We start from the raw sequence: 20926 nt of genomic DNA on the forward strand, positions 1-20926 counted from the left end.
ACTTGTTCCTCATGCCTATAAGTGCTTTCCCTTCTTATGTCTATCTCCTGGCTTTTCAGGAAATCTCTGCTTGTCCCCCACCCTTACTTCCCTACCACCAAACTAGTAGTTCCTTTCCTCTGATATTAACTTCCATTTACCTTGTATATGTCATACACATAAATATCTGCATTTTTGTTCCTCCCATGGGAACATAAGCTCCTTGAGGCTAGGGTCTTTCTTTTTTCTTTTCTTTTCTTTTCTTTTTGGCCTTTCTTTGCATTTTGCACATTACCTAACGGAGTAGGTGCTTAATATGTTTTTTATTATTATTAATTTTTTATGACACTAGGGCCAGTGCTCTATCCACTGCATCACCTAGCTGCCCCTTAATATGTTTTTTGACTGTTAGCTTCCTTGATTCAGCAGGCAGAAGGTTACATGGGACTGTGGACTTTCAGAGTAATACATATGATCGTAGATGAAATGATATTAGGGAATCTCATCACTGAAGAGGATCCCAGTGCTGAATGCAATCACACTTGTAATTTTCCCAAGCAAGCACTCTCTGGGCAAACTCAAGAGCATCTAAGGCTTCCCCTGAGGAAATTTAAAGGAGATTCTTGCTGACTATCAGGATTCGTAGGAGGTCTTTAGCCAGGAACAAGATGACCATAATTATTTTTGCTCCTTAGACCTCCTTGACACATCTTTTCTGTTCTTTGATAAAGAGTGTAAGATTTAAGTCCTATGACAATATGTGAAAATAAATTTGATAGTTCGATCTTCCAGGGTGCTGGAAAATGCTATTTATTTATTTCTTCTTTTATTTATTTAGCTATATATCATTCATTGATCTTTCCTCCTTTCCCTCCTTCCTTTCCTTCTTTTATTCATTCATTTCTTCCTTTCTTTTTCTATCTAGCTATTTAGCTATCTATATCTACCTATTTCCCCCCCTCATTATCTAGCTATCTCTATTTATCCATCCATCCATCCATCCATCCATCCATCCATCCATCCATCCATCCATATATATCCATCTGGCTATCTACCTATCTAGTTATGTTCCCAGGAAGAGGGATGAATTGTGGCCAGCATCAATTATTGAGACCTAAATGAAGACAAAATTCTTAATCATTACTCCTTTCCAATGATCACAGTCATGTTTTTAGGGGTTTTTTGGCAAGGCAAACGGGGTTAAGTGGCTTGCCCAAGGCCACACAGCTAGGTACTTATTAAGTGTCTGAGACCGGATTTGAACCCAGGTACTCCTGACTCCAGGGCTGGTTCTTTATCCACTATGCCACCTAGCCACCCCTGATCACAGTCATTTTGATTAGAGTACAGAGAAGCCCGATCTATAACAATCTGGATTTAGCTCCAGCCTACAATCATTTCAGAATTAGAGTACAGAAAGAATTAAAAAAAAAAAGCTTTTCAGCATCAGTATGGTACTATCTCATTGATTGTTTGGGTATTATAGATACATGGCTATGTCCTTCAAATTAGCCAACAAGCCTAAAATTGTCTGACTGCTGACTAATGAGGGTTTGGCAGATCTTCTTGATCGATATGCCATGCCCTATTTGAGTGCTATTCTGAATCTTTTTTATTGCATAAAATAAATAGAAACATATTGTACAGAGAAATATTCACCAAGGTACTTATAAAATAAATCTGAAAAGTACGTCTTTCACTATATCCAAATACCTTCTTTGGAATTTTGATGGACTGATGCATGTTCTTCTTGCATTAAAGAAACTTCTGCTACCAAAGTGAAGTCCTACAGTAATTTCTAGCGATGAGGATGAGGCAGTTTTATAGAAAATTCATTCTTAGGGCAGCTAGGTGGCGTAGTGGATAGAGCACTGGCCCTGGAGTCAGGAGTACCTGAGTTCAAATCTGGTCTCAGACACTTAATAATTGTCTAGCTGTGTGGCCTTGGGCAAGCCACTTAACCTCATTTCCTTACAAAAACAACAATAACAACAGCAACCCCCCCAAAATTCATTCTCAAGTAGGAATTTTAAGACTAATGGGGTCACTCATATAAATCTCAAGGAAGGCGAGGTTGTTGTACAACTTGGGGTCAAAGAGAAGAGGGTCTTATTGACATTGAAGAAGATATTGGCAATTTTCTGAAACATCTAAATATATACTGCTTTGTTCTCTCCTTTACCCTCTCCTCCTCCTCCCTCTGTTCCTGTTTGGAGTGTGGAAGCAGATAATTCTGGGTGGCTTTTGGAATAGCACTAACTCGAAATTTGTTAGAAAAAGGATGATGGAAGGAATTTTTTTTTATTTCTTAAGTTCAGAATAAAATAAAATTTTTTTAAAAGTTAAAGAATGATGAGTTGGAACCTTAAACTATATATCTTACAGTCAGCTATTACTCCAACCAATTGAATTTAATATATAAAAAATACAATAATGATTAGAAACTGGTAGGCTAGGTGGCGTAGTGGATAAAGCACTGGCCCTGAAGTCAGGAGTACCTGGGTTCAAATCCGGTCTCAGACACTTAATAATTACCTAGCCGTATGGTCTTGGGCAAGCCACTTAACCCCATTGCCTAGCAAAAAACCTAAAAAAAAAGATAAAATAAAATAAAAAATAATGATTAGAAACTGTTTGCAGAGAAGGTGGAATTAGAAATGTAATGACAATAATTTGTAGAAGACCAGCATCCAAACGGAGTATTAACCAGACCATATCGATAACTTAGTTTACTTCAAGGAGATACCATTGTTTTCTTGCCTTGTGGGCATTATTATTTCATGTCCCCATCCTTCACCCCTCTACCTTCCCAAAACTGATCAAATATGTGCCCATGGGAGAAGCACATTGACTGACATGCCCTCTCAGAGTTTAAAACTTGTGGACGGAGAAGTCTAGAATAATATTCTCCCTTAGGATGTCTATAGCAGCAATTAAGAAATCTGGTAATTATACACTGCATTATCAAGAGGAAGTCTTTTGGGTTCATCAACACACTCCTTTGGGAAAATAATTTTTAACCATTTTGGGAAAGTGAACACTGTGATCAGATGCGGCATGAAATATTTAGCATTATGTATGAGAAATGCTTCAGAAGAAATTCTTCAAACCAATAGGTATGGGGCAACTGGTTGCTATAATGGATAGTAAACTAACCCTGGAGTCAAAAGGACCTGAATTAAAATCTGTTCTCAGACCCTTGACACTTACTAGCTGTGTGACCCTGGACAAGTCATTTAATTCCATTGCCTCCACAAAACAAACAAAAAGCATAAAATCTATAGTTATACTTGGCTTTCTAAAGCAATAAAGGGAATCACCCACTTCTATGTGGGTGGGATCTAGGGATGAGCATGAAGTTCAGGGAAGCTTGGATTACCAGTAGTAGTTAACACTAGGGCACTGTCTTATTGATTAGAACAAGTATAGTTGAAAGATGGATGGAGTAGTTAATAAAAAATGCCTTATATCTTTTGCTTTGTTAGATTTCTTCAGAGGGAACTAGGAAAGCATCTTCTCTAGACCTCCCTAGGAAGGGAAAAGGGAGGGAACTGTTAGCATAATGACCAAGGAAAATGGTAGTTTTTACCACACAGGATGGGAATGAATCCATAAGTTTAGAGCTAGAGTTAAAAGGAGCCTTAAGGACTATTGAACTCAATCCTTTCCCTTTATAGAGAGAAAAGAGAGACAAAGAGAGATTAACTGACTTGCCTAGTCACCATTAAGGGGTTGAGGCCTGTTCATCCAGATTCCAAGTTCAATACTCAATCACTATACTATGCTGTCCTCTTAATTATATGATGTTTGGCTTGAGTTAGATCAAGAAATATTCAATAAGCACTGACGTGCTTAGTGATACTTAGCCTGATCCCTGTCTTAAAAGGAACTTATATTCTAAGTAAAAGGAAGCTGAAAAAAGGAAAAAGGAGGAAATACCTGTCTGGGGTCAGGGTAGAGAAAGAAAGAAAGAGTAGATTTTAGAGAGGAAGGAGAGAATGAGTCCTTCCTTAAAAAATTTAGTCATTTTTTGACCTTTCAGAATTTTATTTTATTTTATTTTTATAAAGATTTTATTTATTTTGAGTTTTACAATTTTCCCCCCAATCTTACTCCCCCCCCCAGAAAGCAATTTGCCAGTCTTTACATTGTTTCCATGTTGTACATTGATCCAAATTGAGTGTGATGAGAGAGAAATTATATCCTTAAGGAAGAAACATGAAGTATAAGAGATAACAAGATCAGACAATAAGATATCAGTTTTTTTCCTAAATTAAAGGGAATAGTCCTTGAACTTTGTTCAAACTGCACAATTCATTATCTGGATACAGAAAGTATTCTCCATTGCAGACAGCCCAAAATTGTCCCTGATTGTTGCACTGATGAAATGAGCAAGTCCATCAAAGTTGATCTTCACCCCCATGTTGCTGTTAGGGTGTACAGTGTTTTTCTGGTTCTGCTCATCTTACTCAGCATCAGTTCATGCAAATCCCTCCAGGCTTCCCTGAATTCCCATCTCTCATGGTTTCTAATAGAACAATAGTATTCCATGACATACATATACCACAGTTTGCTAAGCCATTCCCGAATTGAAGGACATTTACTTGATTTCCAATTCTTTGCCACCACAAACAGGGCTGCTATAAATATTTTTGTATAAGTGATGTTTTTACCCTTTTTCATCATCTCTTCAGGGTATAGACCCAGTAGTGGAATTGCTGGATCAAAAGGTATGTACATTTTTGTTGTCCTTTGGGCATAGATCCTAATTTCTTTCCAGAAAGGTTGGATGAGTTCACAGCTCCACCAATAGTGTAATAGTGTCCCAGATTTCCCACAACCCTTCCAACAATGATCATTATCTTTCTAGTCATATTGGCCAGTCTGAGAGGTGTGAGGTGGTATCTCAGAGAAGCTTTAATTTGCATTTCTCTAATAAGTAATGATTTAGAGAAATTTTTCATACGACTATGGATTGCTTTGATCTCTTCATCTGTAAATTGCCTTTGCATATCCTTTGACCATTTGTCAACTGGGGAATGGCTTTTTAAAAAAAATATGACTCAGTTTTCTGTATATTTTAGAAATGAGTCCTTTGTGCCAGAAACATTAGTTGTAAAGATTGTTTCCCAGTTTACTACATTTCTTTTGATCTTGGTTACAGGGGCAAAAGCTTTTTAATTTAGTGTAATCGAAATCATCTAGTTTGTTTTAGTGATATTCTGCCTCTTTTCCTTAGTCATAAACTGCTCCCCTTTCCATAGATCTGAAAGGTAAACTAGTCCTTGATCTTCTAATTTGCTTATAGTATTTTTTTTATGTCTAAACCCTGTATCCATTTGGATCTTATCTTGGTAAAGGGTGTGAGGTGTTGGTCTAATCTAAGTTTCTTCCATACTAATTTCCAATTTTCCCAGCAATTTTTATCAAAGAAAGTTTTTATCCCGTAGCTGGACTCTTTGGGTTTATCAAACAGCACATTACTATAATTTTTTCCTGCTATTGCACCTAGTCTATTCCACTGGTCCACCACTCTATTTCTTAGCCAATACCAGATAGTTTTGATGACTGATGCTTTATAATATAATTTTAGATTGGGTAGGTCTAAGCCCTCTTCTTTTGCACTTTTTTTCATTAAGTCCCTGAAAATTCTTGACTAAAAGAGTCATTTTGGGAGGAAACTGACCATTCAAAGAAGCAGTTGTAGGGATAGAGGGATATTACAGGGTGAAAAGATTGCTTGGGAATAGTAGAAGTTCAGAGCACTAGGAGCAGAGCTCAGAGAGGAAAGAAGGAATGTTTGTCCTGTCATTACGTACTAGCTAGACACTTGTCCTTTGATAAATGAAGAAGACTACACCTCCAACCAAGTGATTGGAGGCATGAGTTACACCATTATGTTTATTATAGAGAGGGGTATGCTATGCAAGGTATCCTTCTTATTTGTCTATACCAGAATTAAACATCCCAGGATCTGACTTATTTGTAAGAAACACGATTATTGGAGATGGTAAGGCTTTTGGTCATACATAGTTTTGCTTTTCTTCCTTATCAGTAAGGCAACCATGGCTTTTCACAATGTTGGGCAAGCACAAGTTTGTGCTATGTGGTAATATGTGACAACCTGGTATATCCTAAACTGTGGATGGATGGACTAATTGTCAGTGTGTCTTTCCACACAGACCAACCTTTTTTGAGTTGTGATAGTTGGTTCTATGACAATATATGATCGTTTTTGAACCTTATATGGCAACCTAATAGATCTTTACCTGTCACTTGATGGACTAATCATCAGTATGATCTTTTATCCTAGATCCTCATCTAGAATTGTGATGATTGGAAATTCACCACTATCTCCTCATGTTCCAACCTCCTGACCTATCTCAGTCAGGTTCTCTCAGACCTTTCATCTTCAGTTGTGAATGGTGGAAACTATAGTGGTAATTGCAAACCTTAACTGACAACCTGGTACATCCTTACCTGTTTCTCAATGGGCTAATTTTTAGTATAGTCTTTTCTCTCAGACCCTTCATCTTTGTTTGTTGGATGCTGCTGAACTACAATGCTTTGTAAGGTGAGAGAGTTGCCTGCACAATACTGACTAGAAAGGGCATGTGGTCATTGCTAGGACATTTAAGAAGACAAGTTTGTGATTTGTCACTGAGTAACTAAAGTAATTATAATTGCATTTTGCTAAAAATAACACAATGTTCTCTTCCCTTGGAGATTAACTTTTTCAGTAGCCTATGGATTCAGCTCCCAGCTGTTACCAGGTAGACATATCAGTGACAACAAAACTAATCTTGATGAACTTACAGGTCACTTTTGTAGGAATATAGGTCACTCAAAGATCACAGAAGTAAGAATAGGACCCAGGAAATCAAGGAGGGCATTGAAGAACAAGACCTTTACTGTTGTAACAGAGACTAGATATAGTTGTTTACAAGAGTAAGGGTCTGAACCAGCCAGCTCTCTGGGGCTCTGGAAGAATGTATCTGTTATCTAGTTTTCCTAAGAATTTTTCCTGATGAGCAAGTCTTGTTACATCTTCACAAATGGAAAGGCAGCTGGGAAAACAATGTATTGTATCTGCATTTCTGTCCCTGAGAGGACTTATGTGCGTGAGTTTGCTTGGTATCTCCTCTGATAATTAGAGCTCAGTTTGGATACATGACAATCTGTAATGTATGAACAATCAGAGACATATAGTTCCAATTATAATTTTGATGGAATAATTGTTTTGAAACTTTATCCATATAGCCTCAAGCAGTGATTCATAATTTTGTTTGCATGTGGCGCAGACCCTTTTTGTCAGTTTGCTGAGATCTATGAACTCCTCAGAATAATATTTTTTAATGCAGAAAATAAAATACAAAGAATTAAAAAGGAAACACATTATGGTAAAATAGTTCTATCTATATCATCTCTGTATATGTCTACATATATATATATATACATATATATATATATGTATATATATATATATATACAACTACTTCCATAGCTATATCTAAATCCTGTTTTTAAAATTGATAATCCCTAGGTTAAAAATCCATGTACTATAGATATTTTAAGAGGAATCAATGTAAAATTAGACTTGCCCTCTGCTGACTCCTTTACAATGATGACTGTGGTGATCTGGTACATCAGATGTTACCTTTTTTATGAAAATTCCCTGATTCCCCAATTGGGGGTGGGAGGATTGCCTCAAAACCATACTATAGACTATTTATCTTTCCTATAGCACTGATAACCATATTAGTTGTACATACGTTATCTCCCCCTACTAAATATAGACTCAAGCGGGGTACAGACTGTGTCTTATTCATGTTTATAATCCTTGCAAAACCTAGTCCAGGACCTTGCATATTATTAGAGCACATACATCATCTAGTTGATTTTCAACTTTTCTGACCAAATGGTCAAAGCTCCAGGTATGGTGGTAGACATCTGGAATCCTGGCAGCCAGGCAGATTGAGGCAAGTGGATAACTTGAACTCAGTGTTCTGGAATGAAATAGGCAAAGTCGATCCAATGTATACACCAAGTCCAACATCAGTGTGTTGAGGCACAATAAATACTTTTTGAATTAAAAAAATGAATGAATGTTGAGTGAAGAGAGCATATGATTATCCTAGTCTCAACCTGTGCTTTGTTTAAGGCTCCAGAATCACTGGGTTTTATCTAGTGTGTGTATATATGGATCAGAGGGGTACTGTGTTTGGTCTATGTTTTTCTTCTGCAATACTGACCTACAGATATTTGACATGCCTCATTTGTGAAAGATTGCTGGGCTTTTAGTGACTGATTATGGTATAGCCCTTGCCAAGCAGGTACCTGACACAGCAGCTAACAGGAGGAAAATGCTACTCTGTTTGAGAGTGTCTTTAAAGACTAGGTGTCCCCATTCCTACTGGAAGTTTAGGGGCTTCTCACTGGTCCTGTCCGACTATCAATTGGCATAGGAGTTTTGAACTGCTCTATTTCTGACCAGGACAAGTTTATCCTTCCTCAAACAATCTGATGCCTCCCTGATCAGATGGGATCACCACACTGATGCTGGTCTTGGTGTGGACATTGGATTGGCTTTGCCTATTTTATTTCAGAACATTTGAGTTCAAGAGATCCACTAACCTCAATCTCCCTGGCTGCCAGGATTATAGGTGTGTACTACCAGACCTGGAACCTTAACTTTAAAAAGTCAAACCACATAGGTTACATCTATCCTTTAACACTTGGGCAGCTGGTAGATTTTTTCTGTAGTTTCTCAAAGTTGGTTATTTGGTCAGAAGAGTTGAAAACCAACTGGATGATCTAGGTGCGCTAGTAAAGATGAAAGGGCCGGGATGGAATTCTGAATCATCTAGTTTGCAGCCAGGGTGTAGATATTTGACAGCCTTTTATTTCTGCTTGGTTCAGCCAAAGCAACAACGTGACCATGAGGAAATGTGGAAATGGAAACAATATTTTCATGAGCATTTTCCCAGATATTGGGCTTTAGTATAAGTTGAAAAGTGCACTGAAAATCTTTTGACCTGCCAAGCCATGAGTTCAGATATTGCAGGAAAAACAGAACTCTGATGACATTAACAGTTTTTGAAGCTGAAGTGGGGCAGGACTCACTCTGAACTATTTGCTCAAAATCTTAGTAATGCCCATTGATTGTGGCAGCAATAACAATCATAGGTGGATGAAGTATTTAGAGACTTCAGACAAAAGGTGCTCTAAGTATAAAATTCTCCTTTAGACCAAATAATTAAAGAAAGAAGATATTTTATCCAAATACTAAGAATTACCTGGTCTCCAGGGTGGAATGCAGCATGGATATTTCTTTTGAAACTACATAACTATTTGAGAAAAAGAGACAATAATGCTTTATCCAGTGGAGACTTCATAAAGGACACTGATGTATAATTAAAGGAATACTACCTTTGGACTGAGAAGATTGGAATTTCAATTGACTTTGCCATTCTCTCAACTTAGGCAGTCCTTTAGCCTCAACTCCCTTACCTGTCAGTGAGTATATTGATGTTGGCCTTATCCATAAAACAAGGGGTGCTTGAGAGGAACATTTTTAAAAGTGGTGTTATATGTGAGATTTTACTAATATATGTATTCTTGTAGAAACAATTTACCATATCTTTAGGAAGGGTGCCAGGCTTCTAAGGGTCATATGTAACACTTTGATTTCCATTTAGCCAAGGCAGGGTCTAGAATATTCCCAAGCTCTCTGCCATGAAGTTTTAAGAATCACTCCATCCTGTATTTATCTTACACAAGTCTTGCAAATGGACATTGTACTGAGTCTAGAAATAAGAAGTCATAGAAAAGAGGATGGGATTGTATTTGCAGAATGCAGTGCTTTCAGTCATTCTAAACTGTCTTCTGTTGCTGGAAAAAGCTCTCCTTTCTTTAAAAAATTTTGTTTATTTAAGACAATGGGGTTAAGTAACTTGCCCAAGGCCACACAGCTAGGCAATTATTAAGTGTCTGAGGCCAAATTTGAACTCAGGTCCTCCTGACTCCAAAGTCAGTTCTCTATCCACTACACCACCCCAAAAGTTCTCCTTTCAAAGAATTTGACAAGCATTTATTCAGCACCCTACTGTTTGGAAGACACTGTCCTAGGCACTGTAGTGAATACAATACAAAGATGGGAAGAAACTTACCATTTACTGTGATATAGATGCCTATATCAGTATTATTTATCTGGCATATCAGTGAATTATGAACAACATAGTAATAGAAGAATTAGTGTTATGAGTATCTCTGAAGCGACTACAAAAATGTATTGTGAACTTAAGCTGACTGACGCCTATTACCAGTCTTGTATTTTTTAATTTTTATTAAAGATACTATTTGAGTTTTACAATTTCCCCCCAATCTTACTTCTCTCCCCCCGACACTGAAAGCAATCTGTCAGTCTTTACTTTGTTTCCATGTTGTACATTGATCCAAATTGAGTGTGATGAGAAAGAAATCATATCCTTAAGGAAGAGACAAACAGTCTAAGAAATAACAAGATATGACAATAAGATATCTGTTTTTTCCCTAAATTAAAGGGAATAGTCCTTGAACTTTGTTCAAACTCCACAGCTCTTTATCTGGATACAGATAGTATTCTCCATTGCAGACAGCCCCAAATTGTTGCCAATTGTTGCGCTGATGGAATGAGCGAGTCCTTCAAGGTTGCTGTTATGGTGTATAGTCTTTTTCTGGTTCTACTCATTTCCTCAGCATCAATTCACACAAATCCCTTCAGGCTTCCCTGAAATCCCATCCCTCCTAGTTTCTAATAGAACAATAGTGTTCCATGACATACATATACCACAGTTTGCTAAGCCATTCCCCAATTGAAGGACATTTACTTGATTTCCAATTCTTTGCCATCACAAACAGGGCTGCTATAAATATTTTTGTACAAGTGATATTTTTACCCTTTTTCATCATCTCTTCAAGGTATAGACCCAGTAGTGGTATTGCTGGATCAAAGAGTATGCTCATTTTTGTTGCCCTTTGGGCGTAGTTCCAAATTTCTCTCCAGAAAGATTGGTTGAGTTCACAGCTCCACCAACAGTGTAATAGTGTCCCAGATTTCCCACAACCCTTCCAACAATGATCATTATCCTTTCTGGTCATATTGGCCAGTCTGAGAGGTGTGAGATGGTACCTCAGAGAAGCTTTAATTTGCATTTCTCTAATAATTAATGATTTGGAGCAATTTTTCATATGGCTATGGATTGCTTTGATCTCCTCATCTGTAAATTGCCTTTGCATATTCTTTGACCATTTGCCAATTGGGGAATGGCTTTTTGTTTTAAAAAATATGACTCAGTTCTCTGTATATTTTAGAAATGAGTCCTTTGTCAGAATCATTAGTTGTAAAGATTGTTGCCCAATTTACTACATTTCTTTTGATCTTGGTTACAGTGGTTTTATCTATGTAAAAGCTTTTTAATTTAATGTATTTGAAATCATCTAGTTGGATTTTGGTGATGTTCTCCAACTCTTCCTTAGTCATAAACTGCTCCCTTTTCCATAGATATGACAGTAAACTAGTCCTTGATCTTCTAATTTGTTTATAGTATTGTTTTTTTTATGTCTAAATCCTGTAACCATTTAGATCTTGTCTTGGTAAAGGGTGTGAGGTGTTGGTCTAATCTAAGTTTCTTCCATACTAACTTTCAATTTTCCCAGCAGTTTTTATCAAAGAGAGAGTTTTTATCCTGACAGCTGGACTCTTTGGGTTTATCAAACAGCAGATTACTATAATTGCTTCCTGCTTTTGCACCTAGTCTATTCCACTGGTCCACCACTCTGTTTCTTAGCCTGTACCAAACAGTTTTGATGCCTGATGCAAAGTCTTGTATTTTTAAAAAAAGTTGCCCAATTGACATTCTTGAGGTTTTTCTCATTCTTATCTCCTTTTATGGTCTTAGAAGTTGTCTAAATGAAATGCTAGAGAATATAGGAGCAGAAAAAAAGGTAAGAAAAAGAAACAATAGAAGGAAAGGAAGGAAGGAAACATAAAGCCACCACCCACTATGTGTTGGGAATCATACACACTAAGTACTTGATGATGATTATCAGATTTGAAGTTCACAAAAACCTGGGAGGTAGGTGTATTATTTTACTCATTTTAAGGTTGAGAAAACTGAAGCAGATGAAGTTTAAATGTCTTGCTCATATTGCATATTTAGATAAGAATTGTACAAGATGACAAAGAGGTGAAGGGATTGTTGGTGCTAGTTGGTAGGGACCATACCCATTGATGAAATCAGAACCTGCAAGGTGTCTAAATCCAGCCACAATCAGTATATAATGATTAAAAATCACTGACAGAAGCATTAAAATGGTAGTTATTAAAGGTCATACAAAAAAACCAAAATGCCAAAGCTTTGTCCAGAGGTTTTTATTTGGAGTCCATGGACTCCCCAGGGATCATGGATAGAGTTCAAGCTACCTTAGAATTTGGATGGGGAAAATTATATCTTTATTTTAATATAATTAACTTCCTATGAAGTTCTATTTGTTTTAATTTTATGCAGTTAAAATATTATTCTGAGAGTAGTCCCTAGATTTCATTAGACTAATAAGGAGTTCATGATACAGAAAAAAAAGATTCTCTTTCCTTAACTTAAGTGTATCTACCAAACAGAAGTAGTCCCTAACTTTTTACTTCCCAGCTTTTGGATGTGAATGGTGACCTTACTGAAGTTCAGCGAAACTGTATTTTTTATTTGTCTTTGTGCATTAAAGTTCAGCAGATTAATTACTCTTGAAATGAAAAAATGTCACCTTGTTGTCTCCTACCCAATATCGTATACTCTTTTGATAGAAATGGATTGGATAGAGCAGCTAGGTGGCACAGTGGATAGAGCACCGGCCCTAGAGTCAGTAGAACCTGAGTTCAAATCCACCCTCAGACACGATAATTGCTGTGTGATCTTGGGCAAGTCACTTGACCTCATTGCCTTAAATAAATAAAAAATTTTTAAAAAGAAATGAATTGTATAACATCTCAGGCACTAAAGTTAGATTTACAGGTCTATAATTTTCAGGGTCAATCCTCTGGAGAGGCAAAGAATTGTGATAGAAAGTGTGCTGGATTCAAATTTGAACTGGGTTCAAATCCAGGCTAAATAATTTGCTGATATTTATGGCTTTTCATTGATTTGGATTATATAATGTAGAGAAGAAAGGGTGACTGAGTAATAGAAGATTATATGTCACATAAATATTGGAATCAGGAGACTCATGCTTGAGTAACTACTTTTCTATCAACTTGCTGTGGGATCTTTGGCAAATGATTTTACCTTACTAGGCCTTAGTTTCTCCATCTAGACTAGGTGATTTCTAAGGTGTTTTGCATGTTTAATTTTCTGAGTCCTATACATTTTTCTATAAAGGATACTTCTTTACTATTCTTTTCCTTCCCTCAGAATAGAACAATTTATAAAATGAAATTAACATCTGAAAGTCTGAGTTTTCTTATATATTTTTAGGTTTTTGCAAGGCAAATGGGATTAAGTGGCTTGCCCAAGGCCACACAGCTAAGTAATTATTAAGTGTGGCTGGATTTGAACTCAGGTACTCCTGACTCCAGGGCTGGTGCTCTATCCACTGTGCCAACTAACCACTCCTTATGATTTTTTATTGTGGAATGTGTGTGTGTGTGTGTGTGTGTGTGTGTGTGTGTGTGTGTGTGTGTGATGATGGTGAGTATGCCAAACACTAAACTGGTTTATGCAGAGCTCTAATGGTTCTGTATTTTTATTGGCTACACATCAATTATTATCTATCCTGAAGGAAGGGAGATGGACTACATGATGACCATTTAAATGCCTTCCAATCTTATTATTTTGTGAGCACTACAAAATGACTTGTCTAATCCTTGGAGGAAGCTTATAAAGTAAGTGTATTTTTGTGTCACTTGGAATCACTACAATCTTCCTTTTAAAATCTCTCTTTTCAAAGCTCAGAAAATGAGCCACCTCCCACAAGGAAACATTTTCATGATCCCCCAAGCTATTAGAGTTCTCTTTTTCCTTACATAAACATTTACTTACTCATCTATTTATTTGTTTTATCCTCTTGTTCACAATCCTTGAAAGCAGGGTGGTTCTCTTGGTTTTTTGTATCTCAAGAACCTTGTATGGTGACTTGAACATATTAGGTGTTTAATAAATACTTGCTGAATTTGGATTGCATTGGATTATCTGTACAAAATCATTCAGCATTTTGAGAACCTCTACTAACACGGCCAGAAGCCATATGAAATATGTGGCCTCCAGAGTATGCTCCAGGGAATCATCTTTATAAAAGTGAAATGTTCTGCTCATTGTGAGATAAAAATGGATTTTAGTTTTTATAGAGCTGCATACCAATTACATTTGTTGCGCTTCAATGTCTTTGTGATTGCACCAAAATGGATGTATCACATTGCTCATATTTCAGGTTAATGATTTGATTGGATTGTAAATATTTCGTTAGACAAAACTTACACACATTATACAACCAACCACTTAAAAAAGGGAATATGTGCAAATGAGCCTAGATATCCTTGTGTATTAGCTATTTTATTAGAGTAATAATGTGCAAACCCTGATTTGCATGTTCAACTGGAATGATGGCAAACTGTTTTTGACATGTAAATTCACTGTTGTTCTGTATTCTTCCACTGAGTTTGGCGAAAGTGAATTGGTCTATTTGAGTTATCCTCCTTTGATTTCTCCAAGAAAATCAATGTAATAAAGTAATTCTTTCCTGCCATCCCCTTCTTTGCTGAGCTCTTCTGAGATCAGTCAGAAGGGGTTTTTCCTTCAATTATTTCAGGCTTGTTTGCATTAAATCCTTTCAAAGGGGCCCAAGTAAATGTGCTACCTTAATAAGGATGTCTCCCTTTGAAATAAGCTAAATAAAATTTTACATTTAAGGTGAGTAAGAACCAGTTATGGAGAAAATTGCTCAATATCTGTTCTATCCTAATTTCTTTTTCCATGCAAAACATGCTGCAGCTCTGTATTGAGGGAGTATGATGATGTGCTGTGCATAATTCATACTTCTGGCCTCCTATATATCCATCCGTTCTTATTTTCCACTCCCCTGGCCCAACCCCAATTCAATATATCTAGTAAGGTCAAAGATTATTCTTTATTCCCACTAATAAAGCCTATTTTAGGGAATAGGACAGCAAATGTAAAATTAATAATAAGCTTTGGCAGAGTACAAAAATGCTTATAATTTCACAATGCAAGGTATTTCATATGGACTCTTCAGGTTTTCAACCATCTGGCCATGTTGCACTTATTTGAATGCCTCACTTGTTTAAGTTGGGGTTTCAAACTAAATAGCTGCTATGCTTTTTGTATATGGGTACTGCCCCCTAAAGAGTTTATAATTTTGTAGATTCCATATCTTAGACATAGATAAATGCTTAAAAACATTAAATAATATACCAATAAAATGCATAATTATACAATAATAATAATAATAATATTAATAAGAGGCTGCACAGGATAGCTTTAGAATCTGGAAGGCCTGTCTTCATGTTCTGCTTCTAAGGTGTATTAATTATATGGTCATGAACAGCAATTCAATTTTATCGCTCATTCAAGTTTCTTAGCTGTTTTCTACAGTCTTAGGATACTGTCCTGCCTTCTTCAATGAGTTCAGTGTTATTCACAATTTTGTCTTGTTTTTTTCTCTACCCCAAGTCTTACTCTCATACTAGGAGATTTAAATACAGGTACTGATTTTTCCCTCAAACCTTTATTTCTCCACTCTTCAATTTTCTTCTTCTTCTGTCATTGTCTTTCCTAGATCATTTTACAAATGAAGAATTGAAGCAAGTAGGGTTAAGTGACTTGATCAGGGTCAGACAACTAGTAAGCATCTGAGGTTAGAGTTAAACTTAGAAAGATGAGTCTTCCTGATTCCAAGCCCAGTGTTCTATGCATTGGATCACTTAACCCCCTATTCTTCAATCTACTCAGGTCTTATGACCTGCTTACTCTTCACTCCTTACTTCAACATTCATTCTACTTTAACATTATAACATTCTGAATGTACTTTATTGATCATAATCTTTTGTCCCATCATCTTTCCCTCTGCTTTATACCTCCTAATTCTAGTCTTTGTTTATAATATGATCTTCAATCTCTCTACTGCTTAATTCTGTCCCAAACCATTACCTCTGCCTAGCTTATTTTCTCTTTCCTTCCTTCCTTCGCAAATAGATTCAACTCTTACCCTATTATGTACACTGCTGCACATGTCTTGCCAATCTTCAACCTTGGATTTCTCCTGTTATTTGTTGACTTCATTCCTATTCATGTGCAATTAAATTGAGATAGAATAAAAATCCTGAAACCTCTCTGACTTGGTCCACTACAAATTTAGGGTACATGATCTTACCTGAATTTTCACTTTTACACCTCTGTGATAAATTCATGACCTTATCCGTATCCATCACAAACTCACTATGTCTAAACCTGAACTCATCCCCCCCCCCAATCTTCCCTCTTTCAACTTTGCTATTACTGTTGAGAGTTCTTTCATCCTTTCAGTCACACAGTTTCACAGCCTCAATATAATCCTCAATTCCTTACTTTTTCTCTTGTCCCTGGAATTTGATGACTCTGAAAGAAACAGTGAGACTGACAACTTTGTGCAACTCTGCCTCATTTAAATCCAATTCATGGGCAAGTCAAGATATCATCTGGGATGTCATTGGTCCTCTTCAAAAATGAAGGATGAACAAAAACAACTTACTCTTGTCATCAATCTATTGCCAAGTCTTAATGTTTCCACCTCCATGACATCTCTGGTATGTATCCTTTCTGCTTTCTGACACAGGCAACATCATGGCACAGGCCCTCATTAACCCATAGACTTCTGGTCAGTCTTCTTGTCTCAAGTCTCTACTCAACTGCAATTCATTAGCTGCTGCTGCTGCTGTTGTTTATTCTTTGTTCCTGAAGAAGACCATGACCTTAGGGAAGTGATGCCATAACAAGCACATGAATTGGATTTGAGTGAGGGGGTGTTGGACTGAGTCATCAGACTCACTGTCTCTTCCAAAGTCATCTGGGTCCAATGACCAGATAAAGAATCAGGATGATTGGAGATAGTCTTGGATGTGAGGCAATCACAGTTAAGTGATTTGTCCAATGTCACACAGTTAATAAGTATCAAGGTTTGAGGCCAAATTTGAACTCAGGTCCTTCTGACTCCAGGACAGATGCTCTTTCTACTGCATCATCTACTGTCCATTAGCTACATAGCTAATGATCTTCCTAAAGCACAGATACTCAATAAACTTCAAAGACTCCCTATCTCTTCCAGGACCAAATATGAAGTCTGCTTGTATTTAAAGCCCCATTCACAACCTGGCATCTTTCTACCTTTCCATACTTTTTTTCACTTTATTCACCTCCACATTTTCTAATGATCTAGGACTGTGACCTTGCTGCTCCTCACATATGACAATCCATTTCAGGATCCTGGACTTTTTTTCTCTATGTCCCCCACATCTGGAATGCTCCTCTCCTTGTTTCAAGTTCCTGTAATCCTTGGTTTCCTTCAAGTTTCAGTTCAAATCTTCCTCTTGAGGCCTTTTCTTATACCCCTCCCATCTTCAACTATGGTATCTCTCCTTAAAGATTATCTCCCATGTACACTTTACATGGGTAGCTAGGTGGTGCGGTGGATTGAACCCTGGGTCTGGAGTCAAGAAGACTCATCTTCTGGAGTTCAAATCTGGCCTCAGATATTTCCTAGCCATGTGACCCTGGGCAAGTCACTTAACTCTATTTTCCTCAGTTTCCACATCTGTAAAATGAGCTGGAGATGGAAATGACAAACCACTCCAATATCTTTACCAAGAAAACCCCAGATGGGGTTATGAAAAGCTGGTCAGGACTGAGAAATAATTAACAACAACACATTCTACATACCTTATACCTCCATTAGAATGTGAGCTCCTTAAGTCCAGGGACTACATTATGGCTTTTCATTGTTATCTCCAGGGCTTAGCAGAGTGCCGAGCATATTCTGAATGTTTACTAACTGAGTGTTAACTGACCATGTCCCTAGACAAACTGCTAATCTCTCCCATGCAGGAGTTTCTACACTGATCTAAAAAAACCCCATTTTAATGAAATTACAGGCACTATTCTTTTTATCTATTTATCTCGTGTATCTGTAACTTTGTCTCTGTCTTTATCTCTTTTCTTTCTCTCTTTCTTGTTCTACATGTGTATACACAGATATGATAGTAAAAGATGTCAAATTTTTCCCCTAAATTTCACTTTAGTTACTCCCCCCCAATTCTATCATGAAAAATTTAAGTTTTCTCCTAATTTAAATGAGGAGGAATTTCAATTGATCAAAGCTTTTTCTCTTTGCTTTAAGGATTTCAAGGAAAACAATCCTTTTCCATTATGAAAATTCTGAGTTTATGTAAGTTAAGGCTAATATTATAATCACATCTAGAGACAGCTATGCCTAGGTGTTGCAATAGATAAGCACTAGTCCTAGAACCAAAAAGCTTCTGGCTGCCTTACTTTTTTTCAACTTTAAAATAGAAACATATTGTTTCAAGGAGAAAATGAGATTTTTGTAAAGCATGTGTCTGGCACGTAGTAGACTATAGAAATGTTAGCTATTAGTAAATGTTTTCCATTAGTAATAGAATCTGATTATCATTAATAGTTATGGAAAAAGTAATTGATTCAAAAGTATATGTATGTCAGTACTCCCCGCAATTTATAATGGATGATGAAGGAACAACACAGAGAAGTAAAATAAGTTTCTCAGGATCATATAGTATTTCCATAGCAGGGGTGAGAGAATGATAGTTGAACCTGTGTTGGGAACAGATTGAAGACTAACCTATTTGTTAACCATATTAAATTAGATTTTATAATCTATTTGTTGTTTTTTCATTTCAGTCAATCATGTCCAAATCTTCTTGACTCCATGTACCAACTTGTACATAGGGTTTTCTTAGTAAAGATACTGAAGTAGTTTGTTTTTTCTCTCTCCAGTGGATCTTTTTGTCAGATAATCAGAGGCTAAGTGACTTGTCCAAGGTCACACAGTTAAGAAGTACCTGATATTGAATTTGAATTCAGGTCTTCCTAAGTCCGGTCCAGTGTTCTATCCATTGAATCACCAGCTGCCTCATTATATGGCATATTATATATACAAATATATATATCATATATAAATATGTATTATAATCTATTATCTTCTATTTTAATATATAACTGTTTCAAGAGGATGTTCTACTTCACCTTCTATCTTATGCAATTATTTTAAGCAGAATTCTAATATACTTCAAATGAAAAATCATTCTAATTTCTTGAGTCACATTTCAACTTGGAGCATGGAAATTCTTACATTTACAGTTTTGAAATTCAGTGTTATGATTTTCTCTTCCTTGAACATTTGGATACAAGTCAGACTGTCAAAGACCTAAAAACTGCTATAGCACAACTTCTCTTGCCTTCACTAGCCAGCTGTCTGGATTGTTTTTTAGCCAGTTGTGCTGGTCTGATGCAAAGGAATGAACAATTCAAATGAAAAAAACTGGTATCAGTTACCTTATCAAGGCATCTAGATACCATCTGGAAACTTGCTTATGCAGAATTAGTAGTTCACTCCTAGTGAATAATTTTACCCATTATATCAAGTTTAATTTGAACAAGATGGGATCTTGTGAACAGTCTTCTTGGTTATTGTTCTATATTGTTATTTTCCCCAAACTCTACTTACTGAGATCTTTGAGATATCCCTTTTGCCCTGCCCTCCATTGGCAGCCTTGCTCTTCTTAGCTTCAGCTATTAACAAATCACTTAAATCTCATGCTATTTGAAGCCAGTTTAATTAAATGAGGGAAAGTAAGGTAATGCCAAACAAACACTGAAAAACTCAATGTACAGTATATACTATCTGCTCCTGTTATCAAAATTCTCTTTTGCCCCAACCCCACTGAGTGGCAATCCACCTCCTTGCTCTTATAGGAAAGGAAATTCTACAAATTGTAGGAGGGGAAATTAGGAGGCTGGTTGACTTCATAATCTTTTAGTCTACCTCTACAATAGAAAGGGAAATTAACTTAATTCAGAGGGGTGAGTCCTGAGGTAATATTCTTTCTGAAATAGTACCTAAGAATAACATTAAAACTTTTACAGCACATTAAAGTTCTGCTATGAGGAATTGATTGGCATTCCCTCCTACTGTACTGAGAGACCTAGGCTTTGTGAAGTCAGTAGAACTCATGTTTTCCCACCCAATCCCCTAACAGCTTGCAAGTGAGCAAAGAAAGGGGATTGGGATTCTGTCCTGGAAGAGGGGATGGAGTACCTTACTGTACTTTAAGGTAGTTCAATTTTTAATAATTAGCTTTACATTTTTTATTTGAATTTAATTGTTTAGCTTTTTTACAATGAGGTTTGAATGTTTTGTTAAAGAATGAAACTAAGTAGAGGAAGCTGGTCAATGGTTATGAAATATCTCACAAATCTCTCCAAACAGAATTCTTGGGTAATAATAAGACAAGACTTGACAAAGTTTCAAGGATGGAACCTTTCTATATATAGGGAAAAGAGGCTGAGAGACCATGCAAATCCAGGAGATGGAGGGGAATAGTACCTTGAAAGGTTGCAGATTGAAGTCAAAGGAGAGGCATGTCAGCAGGAGTCCTTAAGTTCCCTATCACCAGGGACATTCTTCTCATTTCTTATTATTTATATTTTCTCTCCCACTTAACCATGGTGTTATGCCCCTATCTCTTTTATAACTTTCACCTGGTCAACCAGTCTGATGCAGACTGGTATTGAAGTCATACCAAATATATTCTAAATGTGACAGTCACTGGAATAAACTAGGGACTCCAGAGCTATTTTCATTAAGATATTCCCTCTACACAAAGATGGGCAAT

General features: G+C 36.7%; 1 long non-coding RNA gene across 1 annotated transcript in view; it reads left to right on the forward strand.

The window, feature by feature from the left end:
- Positions 1-20287: 20287 nt before the first annotated feature.
- Positions 20288-20926, forward strand: part of LOC141523185 (uncharacterized) — a 37266-nt gene continuing 36627 nt past the window's right edge. The window contains exon 1 of the long non-coding RNA XR_012478382.1: positions 20288-20365. This is a non-coding gene — a long non-coding RNA (uncharacterized LOC141523185). The remainder of the gene's footprint in view (positions 20366-20926) is intronic.

The sequence above is a fragment of the Macrotis lagotis genome, chromosome 1 (genome assembly GCF_037893015.1).
Source record: "Macrotis lagotis isolate mMagLag1 chromosome 1, bilby.v1.9.chrom.fasta, whole genome shotgun sequence".
Taxonomy (NCBI): domain Eukaryota; kingdom Metazoa; phylum Chordata; class Mammalia; order Peramelemorphia; family Peramelidae; genus Macrotis; species Macrotis lagotis.